Source organism: Lactuca serriola, chromosome 6 (genome assembly GCF_051521515.1).
Source record: "Lactuca serriola cultivar US96UC23 chromosome 6, Lser_US96UC23_V15, whole genome shotgun sequence".
NCBI lineage: Eukaryota > Viridiplantae > Streptophyta > Magnoliopsida > Asterales > Asteraceae > Lactuca > Lactuca serriola.
Window position 1 is genome coordinate 28101197 of NC_136413.1, and position 23132 is coordinate 28124328.

General features: G+C 34.9%; 1 non-coding gene and 1 pseudogene across 2 annotated transcripts; both read right to left on the minus strand.

Moving 5' to 3' along the window:
• Nucleotides 1–1002: 1002 nt before the first annotated feature.
• LOC145059602 (flotillin-like protein 4) lies at nucleotides 1003–7881 on the minus strand (annotated as a pseudogene). Its single transcript, XR_013686790.1, has 5 exons — nucleotides 7325–7881; nucleotides 6866–7234; nucleotides 6249–6766; nucleotides 1066–1177; nucleotides 1003–1011 (listed from the first exon to the last, which is right to left on the minus strand). The product of XR_013686790.1 is annotated as a flotillin-like protein 4 (transcript).
• A 13342-nt stretch (nucleotides 7882–21223) lies between these two features.
• On the minus strand, nucleotides 21224–21326 carry LOC145060726 (U6 spliceosomal RNA). Its single transcript, XR_013686912.1, has one exon. It is a non-coding gene; the product is annotated as a U6 spliceosomal RNA (small nuclear RNA).
• Between the last annotated feature and the right edge of the window lie 1806 nt (nucleotides 21327–23132).

The window sequence follows — 23132 nt, forward strand, 5'->3', positions numbered from 1 at the left end:
CTAAGGGTAACTATACAAACCTATTAATACCTAATATATAAACTTATAGTGCAAATCCTATCTAAATATTGCTCACATATAACCTCAGATAACATTTCAGACTTTTGACTTCGTAATATCCAACTTTTGCCCCATAGAGACCCCGTCTTGACTCCTTGAGCCTTTGAGTGCCACCTGAGTCTAATTGAACATCCTTGTGCCATTGCATCCCACATGTTTTACCTTATTTTTCCATCTCACTGACTACTTTTTTCTGAATATAGTTATATAAATGTTAAACCAAAATGGAGATCAGAGTACTAAAGGTGCGTTTGGTTATGGAAAACTGTTTTCATTTTCTATGAAAATGTTTTCAGAAAATAGGGTTGAGTTTTCATTTTCAATTTTCAATGAAAACGCGTTTGGTTGGAATAGGTGGAGTTTTCATTTTCCATTTTAGAAATTTGAAAATTTTTGGAAAACTATAAAAACCACTTTTTCTAATTTATATATAATTTGGAAAACTGAAAATTTTCATTTTCTTAGAAAACTTTGGAAAACTAACGAACCAAATGCGTTTTCAAAATTTCCGTTTTTTTTGGAAAATTTTCCAAGAAAACTGAAATTTTTTCCACAACCAAACACACCATAAACATTTTACAAAGAGAATAGAAAGGGGAAACTTAAGCTTACAAAGTGAAGATATGCATTTAGTCAAATGGTAAGGAACACAAGTGAAGCTTCCACCCATTCTTGCCTCTTCAAGTTGAGCCCTACATAATGAAAGCTTCCACACATACATACAATCGGACAATTAGAATTATCACAACAATTCTATCAGAAATCAATGTCAAGACATGAAGAGCTAATTGTACATAAGAAGATGCTAATCTAGAAGACCCAAAAGCATATATGAAATTTCATAGAACACCATTCTTTCTGATATCCAGATCTGCAAATGACATTTTAAGGGTGAGGGAAGGTTATGGAGGATCTAAAAGGGATTTACTCTATAATAAAATATTATTGCTCCTGCAAAAATAAGAACAAAATAACCCATTAATGATAAACATATATTAGGTATACCGTGCACTTGACAACCAATTTACTTTTCAAGACACATTCAAGAATATAAACTGTAATTGCATCTTTATTAGCCGAGTCATAATCCAAAAGAATTACAATCATTTGAGTAAACCTGTGAAAATTCAGAAAAATTACAATCAACAAGTCAATTAATATCATTTGACCAAGTAAATACATATAAATCAACCCGAACAGTCAAGACTAACTTCATTTCTCTTAAGCTTCAAGCTTTTCAAGATCACTCAGGGCCTGCTACGCCTCTCCAAGAAGATTTGTGCATGAAAAAATAAAAATAAATGTATTTCGTTAATATTCAAACTCAAGATTCACAATTTACCTTCACGACCATCAAATTCACGTCTGATACCTTTGCACGCATATTATGTAATAATAATCTCCAAAATTCCAAATTGATGCCATCACATGCATCTACATCTGATATGAAATAAAATGATGAGCACGTTGCTATTTCTTGCTTTTAACCTAGAAAGTTATGTAGATAAATTTATTTTAAGAACATAGTGTTGGAAATTACCTGATTTGGAGATCACGTCATGTAATCTTCAATCCTCGCTACAGTTATAATAAACTGGACATTAATTGATAACCTAAAATTTCAAGTAAAACAATCTATTTAACATGAGAGTGTTGGAAAATAAGTAAAATTCAAATACCCAATTTGGCATACATATACAGACATACCCAATTTTTCATTCAATTAGTTCCTCTAATAATATTTTTGATTCATTTGACCTGCATAAGACAATCAAAACCAAGTTAAAAGCAAAAAACCCAAACTGTTGATCTATAGTGAAGGAAGAACGATGTGGGTCAAGATTCCGTTGAGAAAGGATTTTACAGGATTACAAAATGCAAGAAACATTTATACATATTGATAAGGAATAATAAAAAGGATACATATATTGCAATTTACCTTAGTGAGATTATCATGGAAGAGAAGGGACTTTTTAGGGTCGGCTGAGTGAGTTAGACCACCGATGTCAGAGTCCGAGCAGGTTGGCCGCCGACACTTAACCACCGGATGGTGACAAAGGTGGGGGTAACGGCGATTGGGTTGTCGGCGACGATGAGTGGTGGCGGGGATGGATAGTAATTTAGGGTAGCGAGAGGCAGAGATGGATCGTAGCAGTGGGAGTTCATAACCAGAGAACTGGAGCGAGGGCAAAGAGATGGTGGAAACGGCGAGCGTTCACTGCTAATCGGATGTTCTTTTTTCTCCCACACCACCATCGACCAACAGTTTTTCAAGGCGTGACTATTTTATATAAATTAAAAAAGATAAATCATATAATTATTGAATTTTATCAAATATATCAAGTTTTTAGAAGTGTTATTTTAATATTTAGTATCAAAAAATTAACAAAAACTCAATTATTTTAGAGCCGATCTAGTAAAAAAAACTCGCATCATAACGCGATAAAGCGCGCCTTGACACGTTATTTGGGCACCACGCTTAACAAACCCGCTTTGGGCGTTTTCGTAACGGCTAGGTAACGTCTCGCGCTATGACACACTTTTTTAGAACCATGGTAAAAACACAATAATATCTCATTTCATATTAAAAGAAAAAAAAAGATTTTTCTTTTTTTGTAACTCGAGTCAAAATGAAATAATCTTGACTTTTATGTTAAAAAAAAAATATTAAGACTAAAGTATAACTTTCTTGAAATATTTAAACTTTTATAACAATTTCTCAATCTATTGTTATAACTTCACATACCTCTTCAATTGGGAACCTCAATTTTGTGATAAAATCTTATTAGTCTACTTATCCAAACATCAGGCTACCCGGAGTCGATAGAAATCACATGTGGAACGCCTACGTGGCATCCAAAAGACCCGTGAACACCACCCCAAGAGCTGGTGACTTGGGCGTGGCGTGAGTACGCGTGAGTGAAGCAAGCCGACGAATAGGAAATAAGTAGCAGCGGCAACGTCGCTTTCCTCCCTTTACTTGTTGATTGAAGTTACATCTATGGTCCCTGGAAATATTTTTTTATATCTTATTATACCCTTATACTTCTATTTAAATTAAACTAAACCCTCAGCCCCACACACACACACATATATATATATATATATATATATATATATATATATATATATATATATATATATATATATATATATATATATATCACCATATTTTAAATAACAAATTAAGTGTATTGTACTAATAATCGGACAATGGAGGTGTTAAATGAAATTTTTAAGTATATTATATTGAAATTAAAGAATGGATAATTATTATTTGAATTATAATATATATATATATATATATATATATATATATATATATATATATATATATATATATTATTTAACATAATGTTAAGAAAATAAAAAAATAAAAAGACAAAACTTCAAAAATGGTCCCTGTGGTTTTCAAAAATATCAAGTTTAATCCCTAAGGTCAAAAAACCTCACAGATGGTCCCTATGGTTTCAAAACTTTTAACATTTGGTCCTTCTAGCTAACTCCGTTACTTTTTAGCCGTTAAGTCAGGGGTAGTTTTGTCATTTCAATACTCAGGGACCATTTGTGAAGTTTTCTATTATTTTAAACAAATGAAAAAAATATAAAATAATTATTTTAATATATAATGGTCCTCTCTCTCTCTGTGTGTGTGTGTGTGTGTGTGTGTTCGCCTGCAAATGAACTCAAACTAAAACCACTCACCCTAAATGAACACTACCTATTCCGATTCTAAAAGTTTATAAGCTCTCTCGTTATGTTCATCACAAAAGTCAATAAAAGAGATGATATTTACATGTTTGTATGAAGAAAGTACTTTGATCTCATTTAAGAAATGGGTTGCTTGATCGTTAGAAACTCAAAAACACCCACACATACACTTTTTGAAAATAAAAAAATCACAACCTCATCCTACTGTCTTCTTCTTCCCCTTAACCATCGTCGATCTCTTTTCATAACCATCGGCTTTTGCCACCAACGGCGTCATTAAACATCTCCATCAATCTCCTCCGCCGTCAGACGCCTCAACAGTCGTGACTCCTAATTTCATGGGGGATTTGGTTTAAAATGGGGGCAGAACACACAATACGCTTGATTTACAGTTTCTTCATGTTTTTTTTCCGTGGCTTGAGGGTTTTAGATTGGAGAATTTTTTTAGATTGGGGGAATGGTGGGTTTTTCGATCTTGTTGTAGGTTTAAAGCGACACTCTCTAATGGTGGAATGAAGGTAGGAAAAAAGAGCAGATCTGCAAAAATGGTGATTGATGGGGGCATAAGCTAGGATTCATGATGGTGATGGTGGTTTGAGTTGCCGGTTTCAAAAGAGGAATAGGAGATAGAGTTGCAGGTTTCGCACACAATCACCTGCCCTAATCCTCCTCAATCTTCCAATACCCCTCTTAACTTTCAAAGGACCACCAAAACCTTTTTACCTCTGATAAAGGAGTATAAGAGGCAATGAAATCGATTATGAGTTCTGAGTTATTGGGTTTGAATTTCCGAAACAATGGATTTGAATTTCTGAAACAATGTGAAGGTTCGAAGCAAGGTAAAATGACTGAAAGAAGGAGATGAAGTATATGGATGGAGATTTATGAAGAAGGAGATGACGATGGATGGAGATTTAAGGTCAACAGAGAGAGAGAGAGAGAGAGAGAGAGAGAGAGAGAGAGAGAGAGAGAGAGAGGGGGGGAGAGAGAGAGAGAGGGGGGGGGGGAGAGAGAGAGAGAGAGGGCCATTATATATTAAAATAATTATTTTATATTTTTTCATTTGTTTAAAATAATAGAAAACTTCATAAATAGTCCCTGAGTATTGAAATGACAAAAATACCCTTGACTTAACGGCTAAAAAGTAACGGAGTTAGCCAGAAGGACCAAATGTTAAAAGTTTTGAAACCACAGGGACCATTTGTGAGGTTTTTTGAACTTATGGATTAAACTTGATATTTTTGAAAACCACAGGGACCATTTTTGAAGTTTTGTCAAATAAAAAAGTGAATGATGTTAGTGGTGACCATTTCCACAGTGGAGTGGATTGGTGGTGAAAGTGACGTGGTGCAGAGGTGGCATCACTTTTCCGGTAAGTTTGTAGTGACCACTCCATATAGCCTCAGGAAATGAAGCACATTGAAATGAATATACACTTTTCGAGAAAAGCTCACGATTGGTCGCATCCGAGTGTTTTACATACCCACGACTTACCAGACGCCAATATCTTCACCATTCAACAAGAGGTTTCATCGACATATTTTTCTCGACTACTTTTAGAAAGAATTTGAGCATTCGACCTCTTCTTATTCAAAGTGCAAGGTCTATAAAAACTACAACGAACATTAAACTATAAATATATCAAATTATTATATAAATAATAATATCCGATACATTCTTCCTTTAATTAATGTGTTTTACCATATACTTAAAGTTAAAAATTGAAAATGACAACTAGATCGAAGTATTAATGTTTTGATATTTTTCACTTTCTACCATCATTTAACACTTATATTTCTGTTTTGCTCATATTTTTTTTTTATAATTTGGAGATCTTTTTTAAAATTTTGGAGATAAGTAAACAATCTTTAACTTAGAATACAAAATATTTAAAAAAATTATGGTTTCTAGCCATACACAATAAATTATGTTTTATATAATTATAGTACAATTATCTAAATATGATTAAAAAATATTATGTATAAATCACTATCCTTCTATAAATTATTTATTTTAAATTATATATTTTGGATATAACTCCCAACTAAAGTTAAACAAATCCTAAGGATATATCTTTTCAAACATTTTGATACTTCTTAAATCAGCTTGTTAAAAATTGTTTATTTATAACCTTAAAAATAACATTTAATTTATTTATAACTTTTATAAATGAGCTTATCGATACAGAAGTCAAATTTTACGTCCGACTTTTTGGTACATAATTTATTTATTTATAACATAAGAAATAACATTTAATTTATCAAAGGTTTTTTTTTATGATTTAATCATTAAGATTTTAATTTAAAAGTAACAATATCTTATGAGATTTATTTCGTTACCAAACTCTGAAGAAAGTATATATCATATTCAACAATAATAAGCACTACCAAATATAAACGACAAACTAATTACAAAATATAAATGTCTAACTTTAAACAGTAAATTAACAAATATATTCAAATATTTAAACTAATTACGTCCACTGTGGTTGCGGTGGTTTAGATTCCGCGATCTTCCCCATCCAAGCTGGTGGCAACATTCCCGTTTGCTCATGAACTGTGTTAAACAACGGCGGCAACATTTTGTAAACGCCGGCGACCTCCTTCATCGCACCACCATCACCACTCTCTCCACCACCATTTGCGCCGGTCCAGATACTAATCTTCGGTTGCAAACCCTTAACAGCCTCGGCGTTAATCTTGGCGATCTCTTGATACATTCCTCCATTAATCATTAAGTAATCTCTTAAAGCTCCATAGTTGCCTCCCATGGCATCCAAAAGTGTGCGTATGTAAGTACCTTGAGCTTGAGCAAGAGCAACAAGTCCCTCCGCCTCCTTCTGTTTTGCATATAATTCACCGTCGGCGACTTGTTGGCGGGAGTAGAGGGCCGCCTCCGCCATCGCCTTCTGAGCCGCCGCTTGTTTCTCCTTCTCGTAGAGAACTGCTTCTGCGGCCTTTTGCTTTCTGTAAAGCTCCCAATTCGCTTCTTGTACCTTTGTTTAATTACATCGATTATTCAAATAGAAGTTTAAATTCATGCTTTATAGAGGATTGATTGAAAAATTGAGTTACGTTTGATATAAATTATTTACCTTGGTTTCATACTCAACGCTAGCTTTACTCAAGAACTCAGCCTTGAGTTTCTCCGTCTGAGTCAACGCGTTCATGATCTCAACCTCCTTCTGCAGCTCAGCCGCCCGCAGCACCACCGCCTTGTTCGCCTCCACCTCGGCCACCTGTGAATCCTTGGCCCACTTTGCCTTCTTCATTGCCAACTCTGCATTTGCTTCAGCCACTTCAGCCTCCCTCTGGTTCTCAAACACCTTCACCTCCGTCTTAACCTTTATCTCCTCCTTCTTCCCCACTCCTTGTCTCTGTGTTGCTATGATCTTCGTCTCTGCGTCTATCTTCGCTGCATTCTGAATCGTCTGGCCTTCGCGAAGCTTGGATCCAATTTCACCCTGAATCAAATCATCAACCAATTAATCAATCGTTAATCATAAACTCAATATCTACATCTACATGAGAAATATAAGATTAATTCAAATCACCTTCATCTTGGCTTCAGAAACATCGATCTTGGTTTGATTCGCAGCCTCCTGTTGGATCTTTTGGCCTAAATACGAGAAATATTCATGTCCAGGTTCGTCGACCAGTTGTTTGACATTGGCATTGTATATCAACAATCCGAACTGATTTAGTTCCAGCTGAACCTTATCGAACACCTCCTTCTTAAAATCCTTGGTGCCCTTGAAAATCTCTTCCATGGTCATGGAAGCAGCAAGGACACGAGTCTCCCCCTCGATAATCCCCATGACGAGATCCTTCACATGGTTTGATAGCTTATCGTGAGGAGAGTAAGTTTGGCGTATTTGTGGAGACTATCGTCATCGTCGATCCGGGGACCAATGGTGAACACGGCGGGGAGTTTGAAGGGAAGTTTCTCGGCGCTCATCGCGTGGAGATCGAAAGTGTAGTTGACCGGAGAGATGTCGAATTTGGAGCAGGACTGGCCGGGAAGTACCCATGCTTTCTTTGAGATTTTGATGTCGTCGATCCCGAAACCGGTGATCACCAGATACTCTGATGCATTTGCTACCCGATACATGGTCGGAGATCCTGAAAGGTTGCCGGAGTAGCAGGGTATTGTATTTTAGTTTTTAGGTTAGTTGCATCTTGCATGATATATATAGATAGACGTAGGACTCCTAATGAATATAAAATTCCTGGTGATTTCCGATTGTTATTATCTTTAGTTTAAGAAGATTATTCCCCGATTTTATAGTATATGAAATCATCAATAGAATTTAGTTTCGATAATAACAAAATATTTAATATTATTGTTGAGATTCTAATTTTTTTCCTAGAAAAATAAAATCTCTATATTATGTTATTTTCTCATAAACAATACTCTTATACTCGCATTATTAATATAATTAATAGATAAATGATTTTTTTTTTGAAATAAATGATTTGGTGAAGACGTTAAGTGGGTGGTTTCGAGATTAGTTATGAGCAAAGGAAGGAAATTTAGATATTAATTATGTGGATGATGATTTATGAGTATGGGTAGAATTCTTGGCTAGAAATACATGTATTAAATTCAAACAAAATATATTGATGAAATGGTTTTTTCAAGAATTGAAACCATTATCAAAGGACTTTAGAATTGATGAACAAAATGGTGTGGGTGGAGATTGGTGGTGACTCACATCTTTGGCTTGGACATTAAGAACATATAAGAAGGTTGCCAGTGAATTGTGAGATGTCATGGTCATTGATGAAGATGAAGACGAAAAGAAGTAAATAAAACAATCTATCATGTATTAAAGCATTTAATATGCTTTTGCTCTCTGAAAGAGTATATGTGAAATTTAGGGATATGAACTATGAATCTGATGCCTGCGTTAGAGGGATATTAGGTTGGGTGCCAACCATTGAAAAGGAAGAAATAGAAAATCCAAAAGATGATGGGAAGGAGGTGGATCTTGATTATGAGGTTCAACTAGATGAATGTAAAATTGGTGAATATGTGGAGGAGGGTCGTGAATATAAGGTTACGGCCGAAGTTAAGGAATAAGAGAGAGCCAAAGAGTTTGGTACATTTAACCAAGCTAAGAGTGAGAAGGTGGATGGAAAAGTTGAAGAAATTTCACATTATGAAGAGGAAGTCGGAAGGGAAAAAACACGAGATGGGGTGAGTATAATTCCATAGTCATTGGAAGAAAGCTTCAGGGTTAGGTATGGTTCAAAGTGATGAGGTTAAGAGCAATAATGTTGGTTCTATAAATCTTAAAGTCACAAATGTTACTTCTATAATACCTTATGAAAGCCACAATGTTTCTACTACAACTCCTTCTCATTCAAGTAATAATGGAAAGGGTAATGTCCATGTTCAATCGACTTTTTTTTCAACCACATCATCACTTCATGCAAAAGAAAAGAGGTGGGCCTTACCTTAAAGCCCAACCATCTTTCTAGTCCAAAACATTTGGCATTCCGATGGCCCATTAACCCATAATCATCCAAAGCCCAATGATGGCCCACTTATGGCCCAATTTGGAAAATTGGGCCCAAACCTCTCCAATGGGCCTTATCCTAAAGACCAATAATTTCCTAGGTCCAAAAACTTGTTTTTAGATGGTCCACGAATGCCCACAACAACTAAGTCCAAGAAATGGCCCAACCTGTAACATCCCCAAAATTCAAGGCCAAAAATTTTATTTTTAAATAAGTTATTACATAAACCATCAATATAAAAACATTAATAATAATGTCTCGTGTCAAACCAAAGTTTCAGTAATCAAAACATATTATCATAAAACCATATTAGAGTGTAATCCCAAAGATCTCATGTGCGGAAAACATAGTGTGATGCGCTGCGATCGAGCCGTCTCCTTTCCTTGAAAACAAAGTACCTGAAACCAAAACTGAAAACCGTAAGCACGAAGCTTAGTGAGTTCCCCAGATACCACATACGATACAAATCAACTGATCCATACATGCCATACATAGCCAAGAGCCATACATAACCAACATATCCATAATCAAGTAAGGTGCTATGTGCCAAACATAGTCTTGCTAAGGTGCTATGTGCCAAACATAGTCTTGATAAGGTGCTATGTGCCAAACATAGTCTTGTGATTATGCCACAGGCCGCACGTGGTCTTCCTGGTCAAGCCTGGGGCCACTCCCTGGGTCTTACAGTCAAGTGCCAAGGGTCACCCCTGGTCTTTCATGCAAGTATCAGAAAGACAACTATACACACTACTCTACTAGGCTACTCCGCATATAGTGTGCCAGGAGCCACCTCCTGGTCTTTCATACACAATAGCATATAGTGCGCCAGGAGCCACCTCCTGGTCTTTCATAAATATTGCCTAGGTCTAACCCCCGGGTCTTCCTATCATACATAATAACATACTGTGTGCCAGGAGCCGCCTCCTGGTCTTTCATACATATTGCCTAGGGCTAACTCCCGGGTCTTCCTATCATGCATAACATACTTTGTGCCAGGAACCGCCTCCTGGTCTTTCATGTGTAATGCCTAGGGCTAACCCCTGGGTCTTCCTGTCATACATAGACTTAGTGGGCCGGCATTGTGGCCGTATACCCATACAAACAGTGAGGAGACTCACCTCGCATTGCTGAACTTTGCTGATAAACCTCTAGCTGCTATCCGACAACTTTCTGAACCGCCGCTCCACTAGCTCCCCGAGCTCTTAATATCAATATAACACTTAGTTCCAAACTGAACTCTAGAAGTCAAACTAAGTCAACTCTGGTTAAAGTCAAAGTCCTGGTCAAAGTCAACCTTCCAGTTGACTCGGCTCGCCGAGTCAACCCGTAGACTCGCCGAGTCCTTAAACTCAGAAGCTCTCAAAATACGACCCAACTCACCGAGTCACCCCAGGACTCGTCGAGTTCAACGATCTCTGAGTCCCGTCCTGTCCAACTCACTGAGTCACCACTCAACTCACTGATCTGCGTCTTAACCAGAAGAGGTTGGGGGTTCTACAACCTAACTCGTCGAGTCCAAGAACAGACTCGCCGAGTGCAAGGAAATCTTCAACAAACTCGCCAAGTTGTGCTTCCAACTCGTCGCGTCCATGCACATGTTCATACAACTCGCCGAGTACACCCATGTGACTTGCTGAGTCTATTCAGCTCTCAATCCATACAGTGTCTTTTCGAGCCATGCAGGGGCTCCAACTTATAGATCCACTCTTCTAAAGTCTAACCCCCACATAAAGTTGCAAACTTTACGTGAAACCAAAGAGCTAAAGGCCCAAAACACTTTAGGGCTAGGGTTTAAGACAAAGGGGCTTCACCAATAACTCAATGGCTGTTGCTTTAAGACATTCTGGACCATCACAACCCTAGATTTGAAGTAGCAACCTCAGATCTAAGCCCCAAACCCGAAATAAACCTCAATCTTGCCAAAATAGCCCCAAATCTCATTTAAGAATAGATCTAGATGCAAAAGGGGTGAAGGTAACTGCTTTTTACCTCCAAGATGACCTCCTACTGAAGAAAAATCCAAATCTCTGTAAACCCCCTTGATCCAAGCTTCTTGATCTTCAAGATCTCTTCACAAAAACCACTTATCTAAGCTCCAAATTGCTTCCAAGGACTCTCACTCACGATTTAGGGTTTCTGGATCTCAAAAGGGTAGCAAAGAGGCTGGGGAAGGGATGTAATGCTCTTTAAATAGGGCACAACCCCCGGGATTAGGGTTTTTCTCGTCCAGACCAGACTCGCCGAGTCGGTCACTTACTCTATGCCCCGGATCCCGCTCCGACTCGTCGAGTTCCTCCCTAGACTCGACGAGTTGACTCCTGACTTAGATCCTTTCCTTTCTTTTCTTGGTCTTTCTGATTCTGGGTGTTACATAACCTGAGGCCCATAATTGCGAAGTCCAATATGACTGAGTACACAGGGCGTACTCAGTTGTACGTTGCACATACACGTTTAATGGCTTATATATTGCACGTATATGCTTTTACGCCCAGTGTACTCCCTTCTTAATCCCACTTTTTCCATTAAGCACTTAATGCTTAGCCCTAAGGTCCAAACCACAAATCTAAGTCCTAAACAACGTCTAGACCCATTAAGTCACTGACTTGGTGAATTTGCATGCCCCAAATGGATCCAACCTCAAAATATAACACTCTACTATCATGAAAATGGTCCTAACTCTTTCATGGATGGATTTAGACCCCAACTATGGCAACTTTATTACTCAAGGACCAAAATAACACCAAGAGTGGCAACTCTAAGCTTCAGAATTGATATGAACTCATAAGATCTCAACAATGGAACCAAAAAGGTTTACAAACCCAAACCAAAAGAGATCTAAGCTAAGAATCAAGTTCAAGACTTTATACCTTAAATGAGTGCCAAATGTTGATTGGATTCTGGATCTATAAGCCTTCACTCCTCTAGTGAAGCTTCATGGATGACCACCTTCCTTCAAAGCACCAAAATCCACCTTACAAAGACCTTCTAGGCTCAAAACACATAATCATGGAATTAGGGTTCGAGTGTAGGGTAAGGAGGACAAGGAGGCTGATAAAATGACGGTTTCAAGTCCATAAGAATGCTTAAATAGTGGATAGCCCCGAAAAATAGGATTTTCAAGATCTGACTGTATGCCCCACATACACTTCTATACATCCAGCGTACACCTTCAGATTCCCAATTAATACCTTCACATGAGTACGCTAAGTGTACCACTTGGTACGCCCCGCCTACTCGCTTCACTGCTTGTACGCTAAGCATACCTTGTTGTACGCTCCGTGTACTTCTCAACCCCTTAACCCTAAATACTCAGAAGATCATAATTCCTTTGTTAGAAACGCGATTCCGATGATCCTTATATCTATATAAAGGTACCGAGACGCTCAGTATTGTTATCCATTCATACTCACTATAAGATATCCTGAACGAACATTCGCTTTCCATAAAAACCCGAGCTGACAAATTACCAAATTGCCCATTTGATTCCGAAACACAAACCAAATACCCGAACTATCCGAAATACCTTAACCACTCCAACTGAGTCCAGAACCCAACTTCTCAAGAGTCTGAAGCCTGTTAATACCCAATCCTTTGATCACCAACTCAAAATGGAAGCAATGTGAAACAAGATGTTACATCAGCCCCTAATCTCACATACTATGATATATCTTCCCCGTCAAAATCTATCAAGAATGCTTCCCGAGCAGTATCTATGATCGATAGTGCCAAAATCCCAAAAATTACACTACAACTCATATATTTATAGTCTAGGCATCACCATGTCGTGGCCATATGTGTGCCACGTTGTGGTGAGCAAGCAGACTGCGTCTCTATCATGTATGGTGACCTTTGTCATGTATCGTTCTCTAGTTGACGCATATCTCAGTGACTCACTTATTGCCACGTCGTGGTAAGCATACCATCACACCTTGGTTATCAAGAGCTGACCATGGACTTTGACTTTCGTTGACTTTCTCAAAATAGCAATGTACTTTTATCTCAACTTCAAACGACCATAACTTTCTCATACTAACTCCGTTTTCGATGATCTTTATATCCACATAATCGTCTCGACAAGATCAAAAACTCTCCGTAGTTACATTTTCCTAAATAACATTTCTCAATTTAAAGCAATTCTATACTTAATTTCACCTACTCGGCTGATATGAATTTACATTTTTGGAAATAATACCTATTATGAAAAATGGGTATTATATTATCATTGGAATTTTACCTTATGATACACTCATAAAAGAAATTGGTAATGGTCACAACACGATGTTTTAGACGTAGCTGAAGTGTGGAAATATCTTGTTTTATATGCGTTTCTGTGGACTCTTCTAGTTAGAAACTAATAGGAGTTGCATGGTTAGTGATTTACGGATAGACGGTGCATGGAGGTGGACATGGAGGTGAGATGTGAGATATGATAGGTGGGGACAAGATGGCATAGTTAATGGAGATGTAGGGCTTACTTATGAATGTTATAAGGTGTTTGGGAGTGCTTTCCAAAATGACTTATTATATTATTGGCTTTTAAAAAAGTCAGGAAGTTAAAAAAAAGGGTTGGGTGAACACCAACCTTTTAGTGTAAAAATGATTTTTCAAAAAGCTAAGAATTCCTGGTTTTTCCAAAAAGTCAATAAGTTGATTGAAAAGCGTTCCCAAACACCCCCTTATTATGTTTGAAGATCAAGACAAATACATGTAGGAGCTTGATAATGTTGGTATATTTTTTGTTATAGTAGTTTGAGGTTTCATTAAGGGTTTTTGTTCAACGAGTTAGGTTTATTTTGGATAAAGGAGTTAGGTTTATTTTTAGTTAAAGGGGTTAAGGGTTGTATCCAGCAATTAGCATATTGAAATTTTTGTAGACATAAAACTCTTAGTTCATCCACCTAAGATGTCGATATTATTAAAAAAACATAAACTCGTTTATTAACATGGAATTATGACTAAAAGATATTTCATAAACAATATCTACAAAAACTAAATTAGAAAATAGAGCAAAAACAATACTACAATCAAAGAAAGATAAATCACATAATACAATCATAAAATTACATGATGTAATCTTGTGCTATCTTTCAAAACTATGTAAATCTTGAAGAAAACCTCATTATGAAACTTTAACTTTATCAAGAGAGAAAGAGAGAAAAGAATCATCTAAAGTATGTTGATACATATTAAATAATCGAGGTTAAATCCATTTATTGTCCAGTTAAAGAAAAACCCATGCGTTACACTTACAAGTTTAACAAAAAATGTGGCTCAATCCCTCATTAACACCTTCTTGTCATCTTTAGTCCTTCATGATCAAATCCTCTTCAATATCAATCCTTTCTACACCATTCCACTTCAGGTTTTAGCCTCTTAAGCACTACCTCATTAGCCCTTGATCAAACACCAGTCCATAACACATTACAAGTTACACTATAACATGTTATAGACAAAATGTTACAATTAACCAAAACACTTTTTAGAAACAAAAAATATAGAACGAAGAAGTTATGACTGTTTGAAGTTGGAATGGATTTGGGTGAAAACCCATCTCCACGGAGCGGAGAACTGTTTTTCATGGAGCGGACACTAGGTTGCCCAAGCCCGTGATATTTTTTAGGGTTTTCAATGTATTTAAAGGAAAAGATGCATGTACTTTGGGAACTTATTGATCTCTATGCTTACAATTGTGGATTAATTGTTTTTCATGTACTTATCAGATTATGAAGGTGGGACTGTACACACACATCAAAAGTTTTATGATTTGAGATTTTGCATTGTTTTTCCTTATCACTTTGATTTTGAATATGGTTTATGAACAAATGTTTTGACTTGATTATAACTTTATAAAAAGGGGTGTTTATTTTATTTCAAAAATGAAAATTTATTCTAAAAAATGGAACGTTACAAGTTGGTATTAGAGCCCTGGTTTGAGGGATTTGGATGAATAGTCGTGTGATTCTAAACTCAAAATAAGGATCCGAGAATTTTCACAATTCTTTTTAAAATAATAATTTTAAAGGAGAAAGGAAGATGAGATGTGTACAGTTAGCCGAAGCTCAAGTAAATTATTCCCAAAATATCCACACATGTATGATATGATATTGATGTTATAGTATGAATTGCATGCTAAAAGTTGGAAAATGATCTGCTTAGGGTTGCATGATAGAGTGCTTTCTTAAGAGAGATGTCTTTTGTGTGTGATATGTTAACTATTAGAGATGCATGACGGTGAGTAAGCTAAGGATCTTCAGGAATTACCTGTTACGATTTCCTAATCTTTTGATGCCTTATTTTTTATTGATTTTTCTGCTTGAAAGTTGATTGCTTTGTGATATTTGAAACCTATATTGATGTTAATTAGCTATTAAGCGAATACGTTAGGTTGCATTCCACAAAGATTAAATAGTTTTAGAATGCTTGATTTCGCTTTATTACATAACTCTTGTTTGAGTCCAACCGTTGTATTGCAAGATCTTTCAAGCGAAATATTTTTTAATTTTTGTTGCATGTGATTATATTTTTAAGATAGTTAGTTGAAATTGGTAAAAGTTTATTCCGCAAATGATAGCAGGGTGGGGTGGGAATTCCTAGTGACCTATGAAAAATATTAGAATGTGCTAGTGTGTGCATTTGCATAAGAGAGATCCTAGAAGGAGAATATATATATATATATATATATATATATATATATACACACACACACACAGAGAGATTAGTGGTATTTACTTAATTGGGTGCGGGTATATATGATTAGAACGATTGGTAGTGGTCGTGTGTAGTGACTGAGGAACTTTGAGACAACTTTTGGGACACATACGGATATATGTGAAAGGTAGTGTGGGCTCATACTACTGAAAGCACATGATCCGTATGAGGATCAAGAAGAGTCGAAAAGGTTTCTAAGGAGCTAGTGGATGGTAAATAGTGTGGTATAGCACTAGGGTTAATTGAATTCATCTCCATCCCTGCCAATATTTCGGTGATGGGCGTTTAGGATGAAGACGAGTCTGGTAAATGTTTGGGCCTTAGTGGTCATGGCAGATAGGGTATTATTAGTACAGACCTTTGTGAGTTAGCTGATTCTAATGTCTCGAAGGCCTTGTTCGATGTAGTGCCAGTTTGAGTAGTGATACTCAAGTAGGAAATTATGGTGATGATCAACTTGAGGATTTCAGCCAGAGGCTGGGTGGTTGGTTGATGTCTTCAGATGTCCTTTTCTAAGACCGGGTTATGTTTTTCTAGCATCCCACCTTCGAAGGGAATAGAGAGTAGGCATACAATTTCAGATTTGAGGTGTAAAACCAGGAAGAGATTGGTGAGTGCGTGTAAGGTCAGGAACTGCTGGCGGACAGACAGTTCAGTTGTTATGATGGGTTTGTTAGGACTATTATTGGAGCATCTGTAATTTTGATAGAGCGGGGTTCAACTCTCGAGGTGCCTCATCAATGAAGTGGTATGTTAATCGTCCTTGTTGAGTTTGAAGTTGTAATGAAGGGGAAAGTTCCCGAGGTCTTCATATGAGATTCATAGTTTCCTTATGATTGGATGGTTATTATCCAAAGGATCGTCTTAGGTTGGTATGTATCTATTTGAGCCGGTTAGAGGCATTGTTGATTGAGAACGTCAGTCGGTGGTGGTTCGAACCCTAAGTGAGAGAGACCTGGGCATTCTGTTTGGAGGATCATCGATCTGTTTAATTTTATGATTTCAAGATAATAGGTTAGAGGAATGTGTGGTTCGAGTATGCTAGATTTTGGTTTGGTTTTATTGATATATAAGAACAGGAAAGTAGGCTACCATCGAAGTGCTCGTGGTTAGGAATTTTTTTGTCGTTGTGCTTCTTAAGGGTCCGTCGGAGTCCTTCATGGCAAGGGGAAATTCAAGGATTGGTCATATCGTGAGTGCGGAGCAAGTTGTCATCAGGTTGATGTCTTCACATCAGAAAGTGTTGGGCAAGGAAATCACTTTTGTCAGTAGTTCCTTTCGAAAGCATCGGGGATCTTGTTAGGGGAAGCGTTTTAGATGCCCATGTTGTATACCGGATATAAAGAACATGATTGGCTCGCGGTATGGGTCGATTAGTTATGGTCAAGAATAGGCAATCATTGATATGTTTATCGAGCTTAGAGTTCGGTAAGAGCATTTTTTGCATGGAACTTGTTGAATATGTGTGGGGTCATTGGGTTTAATTTTTGATCCATTTTCGATCGTTGGTTATTTCATTCATTATCAACATTTGAGGTTATACGAAGGCTTCATGATGTATCAATTGAAAGGTGCAATTGATGTGTCAACCCTTCGTCGGGTTCTATAAGGTGTATATCTTGGTCTCTGTGTATGTATACACTCGACTATTTGGTTAGATAATCGTTGTTACTAGTAGACTTGAGTTGGCAATTGTCCTTGGTTATTGGGAGTTCGGATGTCGGATCGACACTGTTCAGTTTTTTAGGTGTGATTGTAGCCTACACAAGGTCCATTTTTGGCATGCCACGTCGGTTGGGTTGGTATTTTGATTGATTCAAACAAGGTGTTGGCAACATTTATGGATAATTTTGGAATTCTTCTCCGAATTCAGTAGTTTTATTGGTCTATTTTTGCATTAGTGGGATCTGTTCAGCTTCATTTAAGGTGTGAGATCTTGTTTTGGTTATTAGGATAATGGTTCTTTTAACGGTTAAGGTTCTTCCTTTTGTTTCATCCACTGGTACTTCACCCTTTGGGTATGGTTATGATGAAGAAAGAACGTAATTGACCTAAAGAGTGTTGTGTTTTCTCATTGGGGAGTGTAAAATGTTTGCAGTTCAATAAATTTTGTCGTAAAGGGTGTATGTGGACTGAGTAAGATATCATGAGAACACTTGGTCCGAATTTATAGCATGATTCTTGTCTAATTTATTGCTTTTGAGTTGGAACAGGCATTCAACTGGTTACAGAATGTGCAATCATGTTTTGTCTAATGTTATGTCAGTGGCATCCTGCATTGTGGAAGGGTTGTATTATAGAATTGTATGGCTCGTTTGTGTTTGGTAAGTGGTGAGTGTGATGTTGACTAGGTTCCTGCAAACCGGTGGAATGATGGTTGTTTGCCTATAGGCCCACTAGTTACGGAACAACATTGTTTTCTATTCTAGACTCGCCATTGTCTAACTTCTCAAAGTTAACTACCATAAATGATGGTTAAAGTTTGAAGCATCTGTGAATATAACACAATACACACCACACAACTCTCATACCTAACAAGCTTGTGTTAAATGTTATACTCTCATACTAAAACTAGATTCTAGAGAGAAATCACCATAGATCCACACAAGGGATTGCAAATCCTTTATGTAAACCTATATAGCGGAATGTCTCAAAGTCAGGTACCTGAGTTACACAGTCTCAAACCATCCTAGACACATAAATACATTATTGAAACAAGTCCTAAAATCCCAAAATTTATAACCATATAGAAAAACTCATTTCTAAAACATTTCGTAAGTGCAAACAATATAATAATATCCATATATCATATAGATATGTTATCAAAGATAGAATAACAATATAAAGAGTCTTCACTTTTTAACTAGAGAGTTCATAAATAAACTTCTCCACCATCCCCTTCCAAGAATCAACTCGGTTCATATTATCTTCGACCAGAACTCCAACATAAATGAAAGGAAAAGGCAAATCCTTACACCCAAACTGAATTGAGTAAACCTGACCTTTACACCAATCAACTTACAATAAATTCTTATTGTTTAATTAAATCACTTTAAGTTAAGAAGGTTTTAAATACTCAAGAATCAATCAAAATGATTGATTTTTTCAATCTAACACTACAAAACCATTCTTGTATTTTCACAATACTTATGAATCTCATATAATTCAAACTATATATATATATATATATATATATATATATATATATATATATATATATATATATATAGAGAGAGAGAGAGAGAGGGAGAGAGAGAGAGAGAGAGAGAGAGAGATAAATGTTCAATTAAGAACACCAAAAAGTTTAAAACGCAAGAACCGTTATAGACTAATCTTTACATAAGATCGAAAAAAATTACAATTTAGTAAAATAAGAATAATTTATGGGTTAGTTTCATATAATCATGAGATGTGTTCTCATTCATTGATTTTTCCCCAAATATTTGGAATACATAAATTCAAACTTTTAATCATTGAAAAATACTAATTTTTTTTAAAATGATTTTTTTGAAAAAATATTCTTTTCAATTATTTTATCAATCAAATATAACGCAACTTAGTGACTAAAACACATTCGTAATCATATATATAGATATTCTTATAAACATAAAAGAATAGAACATAACTTAGTGATTAAAGAAGTTAATATAATTAAAATTATAAATAAACAAAGCACATTTGTATACATAAATAAATAATAAAATGTTGCATTGTAATAATTAATTATTTTCTTATAATAATAGAATACAACACAAACAAAAATTTAAATGCAATAATTAACTATTATTTTATAATTATAAATGAACATATCATTGTCCTTTTTCCTTTTTTTAGTGTTTAATTGTATATTAGCACTCCAACATGCATTTCAAAAAGATCTAGGTTTTTATTATAATTTGTCAAATACAAAATAAATATCAATACCATTAACTAAATCAAAAAAATTTGAAAAAACTCAATGACATTAACATGTACAAAAAAAACTTCTAAGCATAAATGAATACACAAACAAAATATTAAATACATCTAAAATCCTATATTTATAATTATATTCGTAAATATATATATATATATATATATATATATATATATATATATATATATAAATAAACAAACAAACCTAAAAATATATAAATTATATATTTTAGTGGAGGAAAAAATTTTAAACACTTGATATGGCCAGGCCTATGAGCATTTGGTTTTATAAAAGTTAAGTTGATGAGTTAGGCTAAGGGGTGTAACATGTAGTGGATATTGCAATAAGCCTACATGGTTTTTATGATCAAGGGATAATGACTTAGGAGGGTAATAAGGTTTTCAGTTTATCTGTATTAGGTCACTAAGGTTTTTTTTGTGCGTATCAGACCAATATGGTTGTTATTACCGTTTAGAAATAGTCATTTTTATCGGTTAAAACCGGTAAAATTACTATTTCTAAATGGTAATAAAAATCATATTGGTCTAATACGCACAAAAAAATCTTAGTGACCTAATACGGACAAACTGGAAACCTAATTACCCTTCTAAGTCATTAACCTTAATTATTTAGAAAACATGTTTACTAATCAATGTGACTGACTTGTTTGACTGAAAATAGTTGTTTCCATTTAAACTTATCTCACAACCCTTCCAGGACTTCTAAGTCCAAAAACTCATATGATTGATGATCTTCATTACATAAATATGCAACATTTTATCAATAACTTCTTTTTTGTCATTTAAATGTTTACATGAACACATCAATATGTACAAAAACAATCTCACTTTGATACCCCCCATCAATCTCTACATTTGATAACGAATGGAAATGTAAAACCAACAGGGACTTGCAGAGGATGCATATTATCAATTATTTTATAAAAATCAAAACCACAACATGAACTAAGAAACTGAAGTTGCAAAATGAATAAAAAAATTAGCATATAAACAAAGACATACAAATTATATACAACACATAAACAAAAGTTAATAAAGCATGAAACTTAATGATAGGAAAAGTAAAAAAAAAAAAGTTAAAGGAGACTTTATAGAAAGAAAGATCACCCTTACTTGCCACAAATGGTTGAAGACATCAACAAGAAGATCAATCTGACCATGGAATCCACATGTTGTCTGATCATGATTTCAGTAGATGAACTACTGAAACGTAAGAATTGTAATTGAACTCTATTAGCATTTGAAAAGGGTATTAGGGTTCCAGAGAAGACGACGAAGGGTTTAAAAAAAATTTGGACCATTTCTCGATTTGTGCGTGTCATCCTTGCGTAGGGGCCATGCTAATCTTCTCTGTATCATTCTAGTTTTATCGGATGTCTCCAAAGGGACGACTATAGATGAAGAGCTTCGCCATATAGAGGAGTAGCAGGTTATATGGGACGACGCGAGTTCTAAACGAACTAGTTTACTGTTGGTGGTTATATATTCTCAATGTCTTTAAAATTAGGGTTAATGACTTAGGAGGGTAATTAGGTTCCCAGTTTGTCCGTATTAGGTCACTAAGATTTTTTTTATGCGTATTAGACCAATATGGTTGTTATTACCGTTTACAAATAATCATTTTACCGGTTAAAACCGGTAAAAATGACTATTTATAAACGGTAATAACAACCATATTGGTCTAATACGCACAAAAAGAACCTTAATGACCTAATACAGACAAATTGAAAACATAATTACCCTCCTAAGTCAGTATCCCTATGGACAACGATAAATATGTACTGCTCCTTATAAAAGTTCACAAAGAAACTTTTAATGTTCAAAAACAAACAACTAAATTGTTTATTATATATTTAAAAATGGCAGACATGTCGTGTCGGAACTTAAATATGTTGAGATAACGTGACTCTAACTTGAATTGGTTAATTATAATGTCGTTTTGTGTCAACCTATTTATTTTTATGTTGAATTGGTGTTGGGTTGAAAAGTTTAAGGTCTAGACCTTATATATATATATATATATATATATATATATATATATATATATATATATATATATATATATATATATATATACCCCCCCACACACACACACTAGGCGTGAAACCCATGTAATACATGAGTTTGTTTAAAAAAATTAAATATGAAATTTTAACAATTTGAGAAGATTAATTTATATGAAAAATGAGAAAAATTTTAAATTATTAAAATTAATGAGGTTTTAATACGTTGAATACATTATATATATAAACATTTTCTAATAAATACCTTACATATTAAATGTGAAATTTTGATTTAATAAAATGAAAAATACAATAAAATGACAAGTGGAAAATAAAAAATTCAAAAATCTAGAAAATGACATATGTCCAAATAAAAAGGAATAAGACATGTGGCAAAAAGATTTTGATTTATTAGATTTGAAGACTAAATAGTTTGAAAGAGTATTGGTTGGAGAGTTAGCTAAGGAAAGATGAAAACATGAAGGAGTAATAGTTTTGGAGGTTGAGGGATGGAATTTACAATAAGTTTAGAGAAGTCACATCGAAAGAGAAATAAACAAATGAGATCGTAGAGAGATATTATAGAAAAAAAAAGTAAAAAAACTAAAATAAATAGTGAGTGAGACAACTAATTAGTGGCTCCCATACTAAAAACAATTCAACACAAACCTTTCTTTTACATTCGAGTTTGGTTATGGACATGTCCACAGTCCACTTTAGCTAAAATATTAAAAAAGATTCATATAAACGAACATGTCATTTTGAAAGTTTAGATTCTAATATTCGTGTATTTGAATGGATTGACATTTTTTTACCTAACTCATTTATTGTGTTTCTTGTGGTATAAAGAATTATCACCTCTAAATATATGATCTTTTATCAATATTTTTTTTGTTAATATAAGTTTTATTAAATGTATTTATTAGAAAATGTTTATATATGTAATGTATTAAATGTATGGTTTAATATAAGTTTTATTAAATGTATTTATGAACCCATCAAAATTAGCGAGTTAAAGAGTTGTGTTTGTGTTTAACATATACAAGTTATTTTTAAACCATACGACACATTAATTAATTATATACATGTCATATCTCTAACTTGGAAACCCGAACACTATAGGCATTTGGCCAATTAATTATAACAAAAATACATTAGAAATGTTAATGTTAATTAATTAATATATTCAAAA